This window comes from Coregonus clupeaformis, unplaced genomic scaffold (genome assembly GCF_020615455.1).
Source record: "Coregonus clupeaformis isolate EN_2021a unplaced genomic scaffold, ASM2061545v1 scaf0310, whole genome shotgun sequence".
NCBI classification, from domain to species: domain Eukaryota; kingdom Metazoa; phylum Chordata; class Actinopteri; order Salmoniformes; family Salmonidae; genus Coregonus; species Coregonus clupeaformis.
Genome location: NW_025533765.1, coordinates 2,891 through 20,747, shown reverse-complemented (window position 1 = coordinate 20,747; position 17,857 = coordinate 2,891). Strand labels below are relative to the sequence as shown.

General features: G+C 46.2%; 1 long non-coding RNA gene across 1 annotated transcript; it reads right to left on the bottom strand.

Moving 5' to 3' along the window:
- Positions 1–2,587: 2,587 nt before the first annotated feature.
- Positions 2,588–17,166, bottom strand: LOC121558189. Its single transcript, XR_005998484.1, has 2 exons — positions 17,109–17,166; positions 2,588–3,988 (listed from the first exon to the last, which is right to left on the bottom strand). It is a non-coding gene; the product is annotated as an uncharacterized LOC121558189 (long non-coding RNA).
- Positions 17,167–17,857: the final 691 nt, after the last annotated feature.

Sequence of the window (17,857 nt, the reverse complement as noted above, 5' to 3'; positions counted from 1 at the left end):
TTGTTTGATTTGAAACTCTATATATCAATATAATTCTAAAAACCATGTTCAAAAATATTGAAATAAGACAGAGAAAGGTGTGGGTTGATATAGTCTCCTAGTCACCCTCTAGCCATCATCAAAACATTTGAACAAAGTCACATTTCTAAAATGCACCGTAAAATAAATCAATGTTTGCTCGTTCAAGTTTTTCGAGGACAGCCCTGGTTGGTGTGTGATTGTCTATTGGACCTGCAAGTCTGAGGAAGTCCTTCCTTCCTTATAGTAACTTTGTTATACGCCACAAAACACAATGGACCTCAATACATTTCTGAGTTGAGCTAGTTCACATACAGATATGGAGAGCATGTCAGCGTTGGTGATGGAAACTGGGAGAGTATTGTCCATTTTACAGCATCTACCTATACTCCCCTTCCCAGCAGATAAAATGGACGTTGTCGTGAAAACAAATGAACATGTCATGAACCGTATGGTATGCTGTCATGAACCGTATGGTATGCTGTCATGAACTACAGTATGGTATGCTGTCATGAACTACAGTATGGTATGCTGTCATGAACTACAGTATGGTATGCTGTCATGAACTACAGTATGGTATGCTGTCATGAACTACAGTATGGTATGCTGTCATGAACTACAGTATGGTATGCTGTCATGAACTACAGTATGGTATGCTGTCATGAACTACAGTATGGTATGCTGTCATGAACTACAGTATGGTATGCTGTCATGAACTACAGTATGGTATGCTGTCATGAACTACAGTATGGTATGCTGTCATGAACTACAGTATGGTATGCTGTCATGAACTACAGTATGGTATGCTGTCATGAACTACAGTATGGTATGCTGTCATGAACAGTATGGTATGCTGTCATGAACAGTATGGTATGCTGTCATGAACTACAGTATGGTATGCTGTCATGAACTACAGTATGGTATGCTGTCATGAACTACAGTATGGTATGCTGTCATGAACTACAGTATGGTATGCTGTCATGAACCGTATGGTATGCTGTCATGAACTACAGTATGGTATGCTGTCATGAACTACAGTATGGTATGCTCCAGGGTTGGGGTCAATTCCATTTCAATTCAGAAAGCAAACCCAATTCCAATTCGAAATGTTCCTCATTGAAAAGCATTGAAGAGAATTGGAATTGGAATTTGAGTGTACTTCCTGAATTGACTGGAATTTAAATGGTATTGACCCCAACCCTGGCATGCTCTGTTCCTGTGGCAACTACCAGTAAGTCATCACAAAATACATTAAAAAAGAATGCAAAAGGTATGGAGCAAAGATCGTTGCAGAAATAAAATACATGATTTTCAAAAATCCTAAAACAGTACTTAGATTGGATCTAGAACTATTAGCTTGTTGTTATTTATGGTGTGGACATTATTCTTGTGATCCAGGATGAACTGCCAGTTATCCTGTTTAGATATCCTGTCATTCACTAGCATTAAAGGGATAGTCCATGACAAAATTTATTATTATTAAAACCAATGGTGACAAAATAACATCACACACTCAATCACACATACATGCAAGTATTTATAAAACAAATTAGTTTTAACAAACATAAAACAAAAAGCAATACATACAAAAGTGTATACCAATCAAGAGAAAAGAGGTCACTACTACTGTGGGAAGAGGAAAGAGGTCACTACTACTGTGGGAAGAGGAAAGAGGTCACTACTACTGTGGGAAGAGGAAAGAGGTCACTACTACTGTGGGAAGAGGAAAGAGGTCACTACTACTGTGGGAAGAGGAAAGAGGTCACTACTACTGTGGGAAGAGGAAAGAGGTCACTACTACTGTGGGAAGAGGAAAGAGGTCACTACTACTGTGGGAAGAGGAAAGAGGTCACTACTACTGTGGGAAGAGGAAAGAGGTCACTACTACTGTGGGAAGAGAAAAGAGGTCACTACTACTGTGGGAAGAGGAAAGAGGTCACTACTACTGTGGGAAGAGGAAAGAGGTCACTACTACTGTGGGAAGAGGAAAGAGGTCACTACTACTGTGGGAAGAGAAAAGAGGTCACTACTACTGTGGGAAGAGGAAAGAGGTCACTACTACTGTGGGAAGAGGAAAGAGGTCACTACTACTGTGGGAAGAGGAAAGAGGTATTATAAAACCTTGAGTGACACAATGGTGTACAGTCATGGTAAAAAGTTAATACCCACCTGGAAGTTTGTCTTTTTTGTACATATTTGGACAGATGGATGCGTCATCTTCACTTCAACATTATTGACAGATAAAAGTAACCTAATTTAACAAACGACACTGAAAGATTCAACTTGCCAATCATTTATTTATCAAAAATCTACAGAAATGCAATTCCATAGTGCGGAAAAAAACAAGTGCACCCCTAGCTTCAATTGCTGGTGTGGCCCTCTTTGGCTGAAATAACTTCATGTAGATGTTTCTTATAACTGTCTATCAGTCTCTTACATCGACTGGGAGGAATTTTTGCCACTCTTCTTTACAGTACTGCTTTAACTGTGTCATGTTCGAGGGGTTTCTTGCATGGCCCGCTTCAAGTCTCCCACAGCATTTAGACTGGATTGAGATCTGGGCTTTGACTCGGCCATTCCATAACCCTCCATTTCTTATTTTTGAGCCATTCTGTTGAAGCTTTGCTTTTGTGTTTTGGATCATTGTCCTGTTGCAGGATCCATGTTTGGTTCAGCTTCAGCTTTTTGACAGATGGCCTCACATTCTCCTCAAGAATTCTCTGGTACAATATATATTTCATGGTTGACTCAATGATGGCAAGTTGGCCCTGAGGCAGCAAAGCAGCCCCAAACCATAATGCCACTGCCTCCATGCTTTACAGTTGGTAGGAGGTTATTCTGTTCAAAGACAGTGTTTCGTTTTCACCAAACATGGCGTCTGGAATTGCGGCCAAACAACTCCACCGTTGACTAATCTGTCCAGAGCATATTGTTCCAATAGTTGTGGTCTTTACACAGGTGTTGTCTGGCGAATGTCAGTCATGTCTTCATATTATTTCTTTCGGTCAGCTCGAACCCACTACCTTGGCGTTACAAGCGCCGTGCTCTACCAGCTGAGCTACAGAGGACCTATGGTAAAGGTAGGGGTGTACTCACACTTTCCGCATAAGGACATAGCATTTTTGTTTATTTTAATTGCATAACATTTTCAAAGTAAATATTTTTTATGTGTGATTTGTTGAATTGGGTTACCTTAATCAATGAATGTGGTTGGAATTTAGCACAAATATCCATGACTGTGTGGTGGACAAAATTCAACCCAGTAGGGCGGTGAGGTGAAGACAGAGAGGAGAGCTAGGTTCATGTGAAGAACAGAGACCCAGTAGGGTGGTGAGGTGAAGACAGAGAGGAGAGCTAGGTTCATGTGAAGAACAGAGACCCAGTAGGGCGGTGAGGTGAAGACAGAGAGGAGAGCTAGGTTCATGTGAAGAACAGAGTCCCAGTAGGGTGGTGAGGTGAAGTGGAGTGAGATGTCGTCTACAATAACAGCACAAGATCAGGGGTCCTACTGACATCCTCTGTGGAACATGCAGTGCACAACACACAAGGTTTTCTTGTCCACAAACTACTGACACTTCCATCATAGCAGGGGATGCCCACTCCATCTTCACTCTCATAGGACAGACAGAGAGAGAGAGCGGTGGTGAAGGTGCAGGGGCATAGCATACACACCCTTACAGGAAAGCTTGGTGTAGCTTCATGTATTTCGGAATGACGATGGCTCTTACAGAGCTGGAGCTATAGCAGGGTGTCACACGGACCGCTGCTTAGGGAAGAGGGGCCGGGGAGCCTCGCCCTGACCTTGGCCTTGGGCAGGATAGCTGGCGGGGTACAGCGGGTTATTGGAGGTTGGATGTGTATAGGGGTTCTGGGGTAAGGAGGTAACGGGAGGGAGGCTGTGTTCCTGGTTGTAGACTCAATGGTAGCTCACATGTTCAGCTGGGTTTGATAGTTCTTGTCACTCACAGTTCTGTGGAAACAAAGAGAGTCAAAGCGAACAGACCATCTTAATATAATTGAACATTAGTGTCAGCTATAAACAAATATCAATATTGCATTGAGAGTTTGTTGAAAGATTGCCTTCCATAATCAAACCACACACATAAGTAACACTTTACATGAAGTTTTTATTTACTTATATCTGTGTAATAATAGGTTATTACACTAGTAACACCATGTTTCTACAACATTATTTACAGTGTGACTACACAGGTATAAGACCAGCTAAATGTAACATTCAATCAGGGGAGGGGGGTGGAGTCATTAAAGATACCTCTGTAGCTCATTTGGTAGATCATGGCGTTTGTATCGCCAGGGTAGTGGGTTCGATCCCCGGGACCACCCATACGTAAAAATGTATGTACACATGACTGTAAGTCGCTTTGGATAAAAGCGTCTGCTAAATGGCATATTGTTATTATTATATTATACTTAGCTTAGATAGCAACAAAGTGCATTAATATCAACTATTCAATCATGTGAGAGGTTTAATGATAGACCACTGGATAGTCAATCAGAGGTTTCATGATAAACTACTGGATAGTCAATCAGAGGTTTCATGATAGACTACTGGATAGTCAATCAGAGGTTTCATGATAGACTACTGGATAGTCAATCAGAGGTTTCATGATAGACTACTGGATAGTCAATCAGAGGTTTCAATGATAGACAACTGGATAGTCAATCAGATGTTTAATGATAGACTACTGGATAGTCAATCAGAGGTTTAATGATAGACAACTGGATAGTCAATCAGAGGTTTAATGATAGACTACTGAATAGTCAATCAGAGGTTTAATGATAGACTACTGGATAGTCAATCAGAGGTTTAATGATAGACAACTGGATAGTCAACCAGAGGTTTAATGATAGACTACTGAATAGTCGATCAGAGGTTTAATGATAGACTACTGGATAGTCAATCAGAGGTTTCATGATAGACTACTGGATAGTCAATCAGAGGTTTCATGATAGACTACTGAATAGTCAATCAGAGGTTTAATGATAGACTACTGGATAGTCAATCAGAGGTTTAATCAATCAATCAATCAATTTTATTTTATATAGCCCTTCTTACATCAGCTAATATCTCGAAGTGCTGTACAGAAACCCAGCCTAAAACCCCAAACAGCTAGTAATGCAGGTGTAGAAGCACGGTGGCTAGGAAAAACTCCCTAGAAAGGCGAAAACCTAGGAAGAAACCTAGAGAGGAACCAGGCTATGAGGGTGGCCAGTCCTCTTCTGGCTGTGCCGGGTGAAGATTATAACAGAACCATGCCAAGATGTTCAAAAATGTTCATAAGTGACAAGCATGGTCAAATAATAATCAGAATAAATCTCAGTTGGCTTTTCATAGCCGATCATTAAGAGTTGAAAACAGCAGGTCTGGGACAGGTAGGAGTTCCATAACCGCAGGCAGAACAGTTGAAACTGGAATAGCAGCAAGGCCAGGCGGACTGGGGACAGCAAGGAGTCACCACGGCCGGTAGTCCCGACGTATGGTCCTAGGGCTCAGGTCTCTCAGTTGGCTTTTCATAGCCGATCATTAAGAGTTGAAAACAGCAGGTCTGGGACAGGTAGGGGTTTCGGAACCGCAGGCAGAACAGTTGAAACTGGAATAGCAGCAAGGCCAGGCGGACTGGGGACAGCAAGGTGTCATCATGCCCGGTAGTCCTGACGTATGGTCCTAGGGCTCAGGTTCTCAGAGAGAAAGAGAGAACGAGAGAATTAGAGAGAGCATACTTAAATTCACACAGGACACTGGATAAGACAGGAGAAGTACTCCAGGTATAACCAACTAACCCCAGCCCCCCGACACATAAACTACTGCAGCATAAATACTGGAGGCTGAGACAGGAGCGGTCCGGAGACACTGTGGCCCCATCCGAAGAAACCCCGGACAGGGCCAAACAGGAAGGATATAACCCCACCCACTCTGCCAAAGCACAGCCCCGCACCACTAGAGGGATATCCTCAACCACCAACTTACAATCCTGAGACAAGGCCGAGTATAGCCCACAGAGGTCTCCACCACAGCACAAACCAAGGGGGGCGCCAACCCAGACAGGAAGATCACGTCAGTAACTCAACCCACTCAAGTGACGCACCCCTCCCAGGGACGGCATGAAAGAGCACCAGCAAGCCAGTGACTCAGCCCCTGCAACAGGGTTAGAGGCAGAGAACCCCAGTGGAGAGGGGAACCGGCCTGGCAGAGACAGCAAGGGCTGTTCGTTGCTCCAGAGCCTTTCCGTTCACCTTCACACTCCTGGGCCAGACTACACTCAATCATATGACCTACTGAAGAGATAAGTCTTCAGTAAAGACTTAAAGGTTGAGACCGAGTCTGCGTCTCTCACATGGGTAGGCAGACTGTTCCATAAAAATGGAGATCTATGGAGAAAGCCCTGCCTCCCGCTGTTTGCTTAGAAATTCTAGGGACAATTAGGAGGCCTGCGTCTTGTGACCGTAGCGCACTTATTGGTATGTACGGCAGGACCAACTCGGAAAGATAGGTAGGAGCAAGCCCATGTAACGCTTTATAGGTTAACAGTAAAACCTTGAAATCAGCCCTTGCCTTAACAGGAAGCCAGTGTAGGGAAGCTAGCACTGGAGTAATATGATCAAATTTCTTGGTTCTAGTCAGGATTCTAGCAGCCGTATTTAGCACTAACTGAAGTTTATTTAGTGCTTTATCCGGTAGCCGGAAAATAGAGCATTGCAGTAGTCTAACCTAGAAGTAACAAATGCATGGATTAATTTTTCTGCATCATTTTTGGACAGAAAATTTCTGATTTTTGCAATGTTACGTAGATGGAAAAAAGCTGTCCTTGAAACAGTCTTGATATGTTCGTCAAAAGAGAGATCAGGGTCAAGAGTAACGCCGAGGTCCTTCACAGTTTTATTTGAGACGACTTTACAACCATCAAGATGAATTGTCAGATTTAACAGAAGATCTCTTTGTTTCTTGGGACCTAGAACAAGCATCTCTGTTTTGTCCGAGTTTAAAAGTAAAAAGTTTTCAGCCATCCACTTCCTTATGTCTGAAACACAGGCTTCTAGCGAGGGCAATTTTGGGGCTTCACCATGTTTCATTGAAATGTACAGCTGTGTGTCATCCGCATAGCAGTGAAAGTTAACATTATGTTTTCGAATAACATCCCCAAGAGGTAAAATATATAGTGAAAACAATAGTGGTCCTAAAACGGAACCTTGAGGAACACCGAAATGTACAGTTGATTTGTCGGAGGACAGACCATTCACAGAGACAAACTGATATCTTTCCGACAGGTAAGATCTAAACCAGGCCAGAACTTGTCCGTGTAGACCAATTTGGGTTTCCAGTCTCTCCAAAAGAATGTGGTGATCGATGGTGTCAAAGGCAGCACTAAGGTCTAGTAGCACGAGGACAGATGCAGAGCCTCGGTCTGACGCCATTAAAAGGTCATTTACCACCTTCACAAGTGCAGTCTCAGTGCTATGATGGGGTCTAAAACCAGACTGAAGCATTTCGTATACATTGTTTGTCTTCAGAAAGGCAGTGAGTTGCTGCGCAACAGCTTTTTCTAAAATTTTTGAGAGGAATGGAAGATTCGATATAGGCCGATAGTTTTTTATATTTTCCGGGTCAAGGTTTGGCTTTTTTCAAGAGAGGCTTTATCACTGCCACTTTTAGTGAGTTTGGTACACATCCGGTGGATAGAGAGCTGTTTATTATGTTCAACATAGGAGGGCCAAGCACAGGAAGCTGCTCCTTCAGCAGTTTAGTAGGAATAGGATCCAGTATGCAGCTTGAAGGTTTAGAGGCCATGATTATTTTCATCATTGTGTCAAGAGATATAGTACTAAAACACTTAAGTGTCTCTCCCGATCCCAGGCCCTCGCGAGAGCTGTGCAGATCCAGGACAGCTAAGCCCTGGAGGAATACGCAGATTCAAAGAGGAGTCCGTAATTTGCTTTCTAATGGTCATGATCTTTTCCTCAAAGAAGTTCATGAATTTATTACTGCTGAAGTGAAAGCCATCCTCTCTTGGGAATGCTGCTTTTTAGTTAGCTTTGCAACAGTATCAAAAAGAAATGTTGGATTATTCTTATTTTCCTCGATTAAGTTGGAAAAGTAGGATGATCGAGCAGCAGTGAGGGCTCTTCGGTACTGCACGGTACTGTCTTTCCAAGCTAGTCGGAAGACTTCCAGTTTGGTGTGGCGCCATTTCCGTTCCAATTTCCTGGAAGCTTGCTTCAAAGCTCGGGTATTTTCTGTATACCAGGGAGCTAGTTTCTTATGACAAATGTTTTTCGTTTTTAGGGGTGCAACTGCATCTAGGGTATTGCGCAAGGTTAAATTGAGTTCCTCAGTTAAGTGGTTAACTGATTTTTGTCCTCTGACGTCCTTGGGTAGGCAGAAGGAGTCTGGAAGGGCATCAAGGAATTTTTGTGTTGTCTGAGAATTTATAGCACGACTTTTGATGCTCCTTGGTTGGGGTCTGAGCAGATTATTTGTTGCGATTGCAAACGTAATAAAATGGTGGTCCGATAGTCCAGGATTTTGTGGAAAAACATTAAGATCTACAACATTTATTCCATGGGACAAAACTAGGTCCAGAGTATGACTGTGGCAGTGAGTAGGTCCAGAGACATGTTGGACAAAACCCACTGAGTCGATGATGGCTCGAAAGACTTTTTGGAGTGGGTCTGTGGACATCTCCATGTGAATATTAAAATCACCAAAAATTAGAATATGATCTGCTATGACTACAAGGTCTGATAGGAATTCAGGAAACTCAGAGTGTCACGGTTTACTAAGCCAGAACCCAGAAGCAGACCAGGACAAGGTAAGTGGTGTCAAAGGTGAGTGTTTATTTAACTGATCCACGGGTGATGTTGAATAATCCAGGGAACAGAGCGGGCGGCGTGGATGAGTTGTAGAGGGTGCAGTGGTTGGTCCAATGATGGCTCGGCAGCCGCCGACCATCAGGCAGAGGTTGGGTGAAGGTTCCGGACGAGTGACTGTAGGGAGAACAAAACGGAGGTAAGCATACAACCAGCAAACAAGGTGCAAAACAACAAAACTAATGCTCTAAGCTCTAGGACTGATCCGCTGATAAACATACTGTTCATGGCTAACGATCCAGCAGGGAATGGATGTTAGGCCAGAGCCTAAGAAGGGTGATGATCAGGACCAGGTGTGCAGATTGCTGATGGGATGCAGGTGCGAAATCAAGAGAGCTCCCGCCTAGCAACGGTTGCCCGGCAACCAGGCAGGGAGCGTTCCAGAACCCTCGGGAAACTGGAGATCACGAGCAGAAAAACTAGTACACAGACCGGACCCGACTCAGACTGCCGGGATCGTTACAGTACCCCCCTCCGACGAACGCCACCGGGCGGACTCCCGGAGCGCCAGGATGGAGGCGGTAGAAGTCACGAACGAGGTCAGCATCTAGGATCTGTCGCGCGAATCCAACTCCTCTCTTCAGGACCATACCCCCCTCCCAGTCCACGAGATACTGGAAACCCTGGCCCCCCGTCTGGAATCCATGATGCGTCGCACCGTGTAGGCAGGACCACCTCCGATCATCCGAGGAGGAGGAGGAGGAGGCGGAGGAGGCAACAGAGGACTGAGGAAAACAGGCTTGAGGCAGGAGACATGAAAGGTGGGATGGACTCTGAGCGTCCTTCGGGAGTTTGAGTCGAACTGCCACCGGATTGATCACCTTCTCCACCACAAACGGACCAATGAACTTCGGTAACAACTTCCTAGACTCAGTCCGTAAAGGAAGATCCCGTGTAGCCAACCAGACCCTATCTCCGATGGTATAGGTGGGAGCGGGGATCCGGCGACGATCGCCTGGAGCTGATACCGGTCCGAAACTCTAAGGAGTGCCTTTCTGGCCCGATGCCAGGTCCGGTGGCAACGAAATATGGGCCTGAACAGAAGGCACTGAGAGCTCCCTTCTCCTGAGAAGGGAACAAGGGAGGTTGGTAGCCATACAGGCACTGGAAGGGAGACATCCCAGTGGCAGATGTAGGGGAGAGTATTGTGGGCATACTCAACCCAAGGCAACTGAGAGACCCAGGAGGTGGGGTTGGAAGAGGCCAGGCAGCGTAGCGTGGATTCCATCTTCTGGTTGGCTCTCTCCGCCTGACCATTAGATTGGGGGTGAAAACCAGATGTGAGACTGACTGTAGCTCCAATGGCCAAACAGAAGGACTTCCAGACAGCAGAGGTAAACTGAGGGCCACGGTCGGAAACGATATCACTGGGCAAACCGTGGACCCTGAAAACCTCCTAACCAGGATCTCGGACGTCTCCGAGGCAGAGGGAAGCTTGGCAATTGGCACAAAGTGGGCGAACTTGCTGAATCTGTCCACGATAGTCAGAACGACCGTGTTCCCCTCAGAAGCGGGCAACCCAGTGACAAAGTCCAGGGCCGGATGCGACCATGGTCGCCGGGGAATAGGAAGGGGGTGAAGTAGTCCAGAGCTGGGCCGATTGGTACTCTTATTCTGCGCACACACTGGACAGGCAGCAACATAACCCCGAGTATCCTCGGCCATGGCAGGCCACCAAAACGCTCTGCGAAGAAACGCCATCGTCCGAGCCACGCCAGGGTGACAAGCCATCTTGCTGGCGTGGGACCATTTGAGGACCGCAGGACGAACCCGACTCAGGCACAAACAACCGACCGGGTGGACCGTTACCGGGACCGGGCTGCGTCCGAAGGGCCGCCATCACCTCCTCCTCAATCTTCCACCTAACAGCTCCCACGACGCAGTTCCGGGGAGAATTGTCTCGGTCTTGGACCCACTCTCCTCCGTCTTGGAGAACATCCGAGACAAGGCGTCCGCCTTGCCGTTCTTAGATCCAGGTCGGAACGTCAGGGAAAAAATTGAATCGTCCGAAAAACAACGACCACCTGGCCTGACGGGAGTTGAGACGTCTAGCCGATTGCACGTAAGCAAGATTCTTGTGGTCAGTCCAGACAATAAACGGTTGCTCCGCCCCCTCCAACCAGTGGCGCCACTCCTCCAAGGCAAGTTTCACCGAGAAGCTCCCGGTTACCCACATCGTAATTCCTCTCCGCAGGCGAAGGCGACGAGAGTAGTAGGCGCAGGGATGGAGTTTACTGTCCGTGGAGCATCGCTGCGACAGGATGGCGCCAACTCCCACATCAGACGCGTTCCACTTCAACGACTAACTGACGGGCCGTGTCCGGTTGAGAGAGAATCGGTGCGTTGGTGAATCGCCTCTTCAAATCCAGAAACGCTTTCGATCCGCCTCCGGATTCCACTTCGAAGCTCCTGATACTGGAAGTCAAGGCAGTTAACGGAGCGGCCACACGGCTGTAATCCCGGATGAATCTGCGGTAGAAATTCGCAAACCCCAAAAATCTCTGGAGCTGCAATCTCGTACCGGGCTGGGCCCATTCCAGAACCGCTCTAACCTTCTCCTGGTCCATCCTAATCTCTCCCCTGGAGATGATGTACCCGAGAAAGGATGTCGTGTGGGCGTGAAACTTCGCACTTCTCGGCCTTCACGAACAGGCGATTCTCCAACAATCGCTGCAGAACCTGCCGGACATGCTGGACGTGGTCGGAAGGTTCCTTCGAGAAGATCAGAATGTCATCCAGGTAAACAAACACAAAGAGACCGATCATATCTCTCAGGACGTCGTTCACCATACTCTGGAATACCGCTGGAGCATTGGTCAGTCCAAACGGCATCACCTGATACTCGAAGTGACCCATCGGTGTATTGAAACCCGTCAACCACTCGTCTCCCTCTCTGATCCGGACCATGTGATACGCATTGCGTAGGTCTAGCTTGGTGAACACCGTAGCACCCTGTAAGGAGTCGAAGGCAGAACTCATCAAGGGCAGGGGATACTTGTTCTTGACCGTGATGTCATTCAACCCCCCGATAATCAATACACGGTCGAAGAGAGCCATCCTTCTTACCCACAAAGAAGAATCCTGCCCCAGGGGGTGATGACGAGGACGAACGAGACCAGCAGCTAGGGACTCCTTGATGTAGGTCTCCAAAGCCTCACGTTCAGGGCGGAGATACTGTATAACCTTCCCTTTGGGGTAGACAGCTCCAGGAACAGGTTGATGGCACAATCATATGGTCGGTGGGGAGGGAGTGACAGAGCCTTCTGCTTACTGAACACTTCCCCCAAATCGTGATATGTCTCGGGAACCAGGGACAAATCTGGGGGTTTAGCCTCAATCACCTGACTGGGAACCGAATGGGGACAGGCAGTCTTGAGACAGTTAGCATGACAATCAAGGCTCCAACTCGTTACCTTACCCGTCCACCCAATCGAACGTGGGATTGTGTTCCTTCAGCCAGGGGTATCCAAGGACCAGAGGAACATGGGAAGACGGCAGAATGAAGAATGAAATCATCTCCGAATGATTCCCCGACAACAGCATCTTAACCGGTTCAGTCCTCATCGTGATACGTGCCAGACTACTGCCGTTCAGAGTGGTCGCTTCAATGGCTTCGGCAATTGCTCCTTGGAAAGCCCCAGCTGTTCCACCAACTTCGGCATCAAGAAAGCTTCCATCGGCACCTGAATCGATAAAAGCGTTAATCGCTAAGCTCTGATTCCTGTTCACAAGGGTAGCCGGGAAACGGGGTCTGACAGAGGTATTGAGAGGGTCGAAACTGGCTCGCTAAAAGTCCTCCCAACTTTAGCGAGCCGCGCAGTTTGACGACCGCCGGGAACAGGTGGCGAGGTAATGTCCCGAACCACCACAGTAGAGGCAACAGTTAGTCCTACGTCTGAGTTGGCGTTCCTCCTTGGTTAACCCGTGCCGCCCCTACTTGCATTGGTTCAGAATCGGGAGACAGGACCTCTCCACTAATCCTGTGTGGTGGACGATGATCGACGTATTCTGGTCCAATCCCCGACCCGACTGGAACCTGAGAAGCTGATCGATTGGACGGACCCCATTGCTTCTCCCTCCTTCGCTCTCGGACTCGATTATCCACCCGAATAGACAAGGCTACCAAGCTGTCCAGGTCACTAGGCTCCGGATAGGAGATCAACTCATCCTTGAGCTGCTCCGACAGACCCTGGTAAAAGGCCGCTTGCAGAGACTCCTCATTCCACCCACTCTCCACAGCCAACGTCTTGAACTCGATCACGGAGTCGGCCACGCTCGAAGTTCCTTGGTGAAGCGAAAACAGGCGCCTAGCTGCGTCCCTCCCTCGGACGGAATGGTCGAAGAGCTTCCTCATCTCGGCCGTGAACCCCTGGTATGAAGCCATGCAGGGGTCTTGTCGTTCCCAAACGGCTGAAGCCCACTCCAGCGCTCGACCACGCAGCAACTCAATCACAAAGGCTATCCTAGCCTTGTCTGTGCAGCATAAGAGTAGGGGCTGTAGATCGAACACTAACCCACACTGCATAAGGAAAGAACGGCATCTTCCCAGCTCCCCCTCATATTTATCCGCGTCGGAACCTTGGGCTCACGGAAGGACACAGCTCCAGACGCGGCAGGCGAGATGGGTGAAACCGGTAGTGGATCCTCCACCGGAAACTTGCGCTGGTTCTGGACCTCCGTCAGACCGGTAGAAAGGTTCGAACTGCCAACGCGATCTCCTGTAGCTCCGTGCTATGATGGCCCAACATCTTCTCCTGATGGGTAATGGCATGGCGAACAGAGTCCAGGTCCGCTGGGTTCATTACTGGCGGATCGTTCTGTCACGGTTTACTAAGCCAGAACCCAGAAACAGACCAGGACAAGGTAAGTGGTGTCAAGGTGAGTGTTTATTTAACTGATCCACGGGTGATGTTGAATAATCCAGGGAACAGAGCGGGCGGCGTGGATGAGTTGTAGAGGGTGCAGTGGTTGGTCCAATGATGGCTCGGCAGCCGCCACCATCAGGCAGAGGTTGGTGAAGGTTCGGACGCAGTGACTGTAGGGAGAACAAAACGGAGGTAAGCATACAACCAGCAAACAAGGTGCAAAACAACAAAACTAATGCTCTAAGCTCTAGGACTGATCCGCTGATAAACATACTGTTCATGGCTAACGATCCGGCAGGGAATGGATGTTAGGCCAGAGCCTAAGAAGGGTGATGATCAGGACCAGGTGTGCAGATTGCTGATGGGATGCAGGTGCGAAATCAAGAGAGCTCCCGCCTAGCAACGTTGCCCGGCAACCAGGCAGGGAGCGTTCCAGAACCCTCGAAAACTGGAGATCACGAGCAGAAAAACTAGTACACAGACCGGACCCGACTCAGACTGCGGGATCGTTACACAGAGAGAACGCTGTATATGGCCCAGGAGGCCTGTAAACAGTAGCTATAAAAAGTGATTGAGTAGGCTGCATAGATTTCATGACTAGAAGCTCAAAAGATGAAAACGCCATTTTTTTTGTAAATTGAAATTTGCTATCGATAAATGTTAGTAACACCTCCATTCCTTGCGGGATGCACGGGAATATGGTCACTAGTGTAACCAGGAGGTGAGGCCTCATTTAACACAGCAAATTCATCAGGCTTAAGCCATGTTTCAGTCAGGCCAATCACATCAAGATTATGATCAGTGATTAGTTCATTGACTATGACTGCCTTTGAAGTGAGGGATCTAACATTAAGTAACCCTATTTTGAGATGTGAGGTATCACGATCTCTTTCAATAATGGCAGGAATGGAGGAGGTCTTTATCCTAATAAGATTGCTAGGGTGAACACCGCCATGTTTAGTTTTGCCCAACCTAGGTCGAGGCACAGACACAGTCTCAATGGGTATGGCTGAGCTGACTACACTGACTATGCTATTGGCAGACTCCACTAAGCTGGCAGGTTGGCTAACAGCCTGCTGCCTGGCCTGCACCCTATTTCACTGTGGGGCTAGAGGAGTTAGAGCCCTATCTATGTTGGTAGATAAGAGAGAGCACCCCTCCAGCTAGGATGGAGTCCGTCACTCCTCGGCAGGTCAGGCTTGGTCCTGTTTGTGGGTGAGTCCCAGAAGGGGCCAATTATCCACAAATGTTATCTTTTGGGAGGGGCAGAAAACAGTTTTCAACCAGCGATTGAGTGCTGAGACTCTGCTGTAGAGCTCGTCACTTCCCCTAACTGGGAGGGGCTAGAGACAATTACTCGATGCCGACACATCTTTCTAGCTAATTTACACACTGGAAGCTATGTTGCACTTGGTGACCTCTGACTGTTTCATCCCTAACATCGTTGGTGCCGACGTGGATAACAATATCTCTATACTCTCTACACTTCGCCAGTTTTAGCTTTAACTAGCACCATCTTTAGATTAGCCTTAACGTCGGTAGCCCTGCCCCCTGGTAAACAGTGTATGATCGCTGGGTGATTCGTTTTAAGTCTAATACTGCGGGGTAATGGAGTCGCCAATGACTAGGGTTTTCAATTTGTCAGAGCTAATGGTGGAGCCTTCGAGGTCTCAGACCCCGTGAACGGGAGGAGTAGAGACAAGAGAAGACTCAGACTCAGACTCCGACTCGCTACATAATGGGGAAAACCGGTTGAAGGTTTCTGTCGGCTGAATGAGCGACACCGGTTGAGCATTCCAACAGTATTTCCCTCCAGAAGCCATGAGAAAGTTGTCCGGCTGCGGGGACTGTGCGGGGGATTTATACTAACGTTACTGTCTGTACTTACTGGTGGCACAGACGCTGTTTCTTCCTTTCCTACACTGAAATTACCCTTGCCTAACGATTGCGTCTGAAGCTGGGCTTGTAGCACAGCTATTCTCGCCGTAAGGCGATCGTTCTCCTGTATATTATGAGTACAGCGACTGCAATTAGAAGACATCATGTTAATGTTACTACTTAGCTTCTGCTGTTGAAGATGTTGACCGCGAACCATGTCCAGATAAAGCGTCCGGAGTGAAAAAGTTGAATAAGGGAAAAAAGTTGCGATGGAAAAATGGAAAATAAAGTAAAATTGGCAGCTAAAACGCGACAGGAAAATGACTCTTCTGTCTCGGGATAAAACGTCCGGGTGAAAAAGTTTAACGAAAAAAGATGAGTGAGGACAAAACTAAAAAAGTTGGTAAATTTGTTGAACACAGAGATTGATTAAAGCGTTTATTAAAAGTAAAACGTTGAATAGTTTCGGCAGGTAGCCAAGTAGCAACAAACAGCACAGCAGCACGGAGACAATGCGTGATGATAGACTACTGGATAGTCGATCAGAGGTTTAATGATAGACTACTGGATAGTCAATCAGAGGTTTAATGATAGACTACTGGATAGTCAATCAGAGGTTTAATTATAGACTACTGGATAGTCAATCCGAGGGTTTAATGATAGACTACTGGATAGTCAATCAGAGGTTTAATGATAGACTACTGAATAGTCAATCAGAGGTTTAATGATAGACTACTGGATAGTCAATCAGAGGTTTAATGATAGACTACTGGATAGTCAATCAGAGGTTTAATTATAGACTACTGGATAGTCAATCCGAGGTTTAATGATAGACTACTGAACAGTCGATCAGAGGTTTAATGATAGACTACTGGATAGTCAATCAGAGGTTTAATGATAGACTACTGGATAGTCAATCAGAGGTTTAATGATAGACTACTGGATAGTCAATCAGAGGTTTAATGATAGACTACTGGATAGTCAATCAGAGGTTTAATGATGACTACTGGATAGAGAACAATGCAGTTATTACCTATTTATTGAACGTTTTATTCTAATTTATTGAATGTTCAGCAATATGTTAAAATATTGACATTTTCAAGCTCATGATATCAGCAACACACACACACACACACACACACACATATATAAAAATATATATATATATATATATATATATATATATATATATATATATATTGGCTATTTGCTATATATTTTGATATGTTTAACACTTTTTTTGTTACTACATGATTCCATATGTGTTATTTTGTAGTTTTGATGTCTTCACTATTATTCTACAATGTAAAAATATTTTAAAATTAAGAAAAACCCTTGAATGAGTAGGTGTGTCCAGACTTCTGACTGGTAGTGTATATATGTTCAATTGATATTAAACATGTAAACATGTAAACATGTAAACAATATGAAACATGAGAAAAGGATGAAAAGTCAACTTACAAACTGCAGCATCTTTACATCTGAACCCCAGCATCTTTACATCTGAACCCCAGCATCTTTACATCTGAACCCCAGGATCTTTATATCTATGATAAGGAGGATCCCAGCTCTGTTCGTTGGAAGGCAACACAACCACAGATAATACAACAATATTCAAAAATTTTTTGTTTTTACTAATTTCATGTATAGCGGGAGGGGGGTTGACTTATCGTATGGCCTGGTATGAATAAAGCATGGAGAACATGTTGCAGGGGCCAACACAACCAAAATAGACATCTTCACTTATCAAATAATGATAGAGGCAGAGTGAGGGTTGTCAGCTGAAATGATAGCTGTGACAGCAGCCAGGTATGGGTTGAGCAGAGGGAGGTTGTCATGGAATGATAGCTGTGATAGCAGCCAGGTATGGATTGAGCAGAGGGAGGTTGTCAGCAAAAATGATAGCTGTGATAGCAGCCAGGTATGGGTTGAGCAGAGGGGGAGTTGACATGGAATGATAGCTGTGATAGCAGCCAGGTATGGGTTGAGCAGAGGGAGGGTTGTCAGCAAAAATGATAGCTGTGATAGCAGCCAGGTATGGATTGAGCAGAGGAGGGTTGTCAGCTGAAATGATAGCTGTGATAACAGCCAGGTATGGGATGAGCAAAGGGAGGGTTGTCATCTTAAATTGTAGCTGTGATAGCAGCCAGGTATGGGTTGAGCAGAGGGAGGGTTGTCATGGAATGATAGCTGTGATAGCAGCCAAGTAT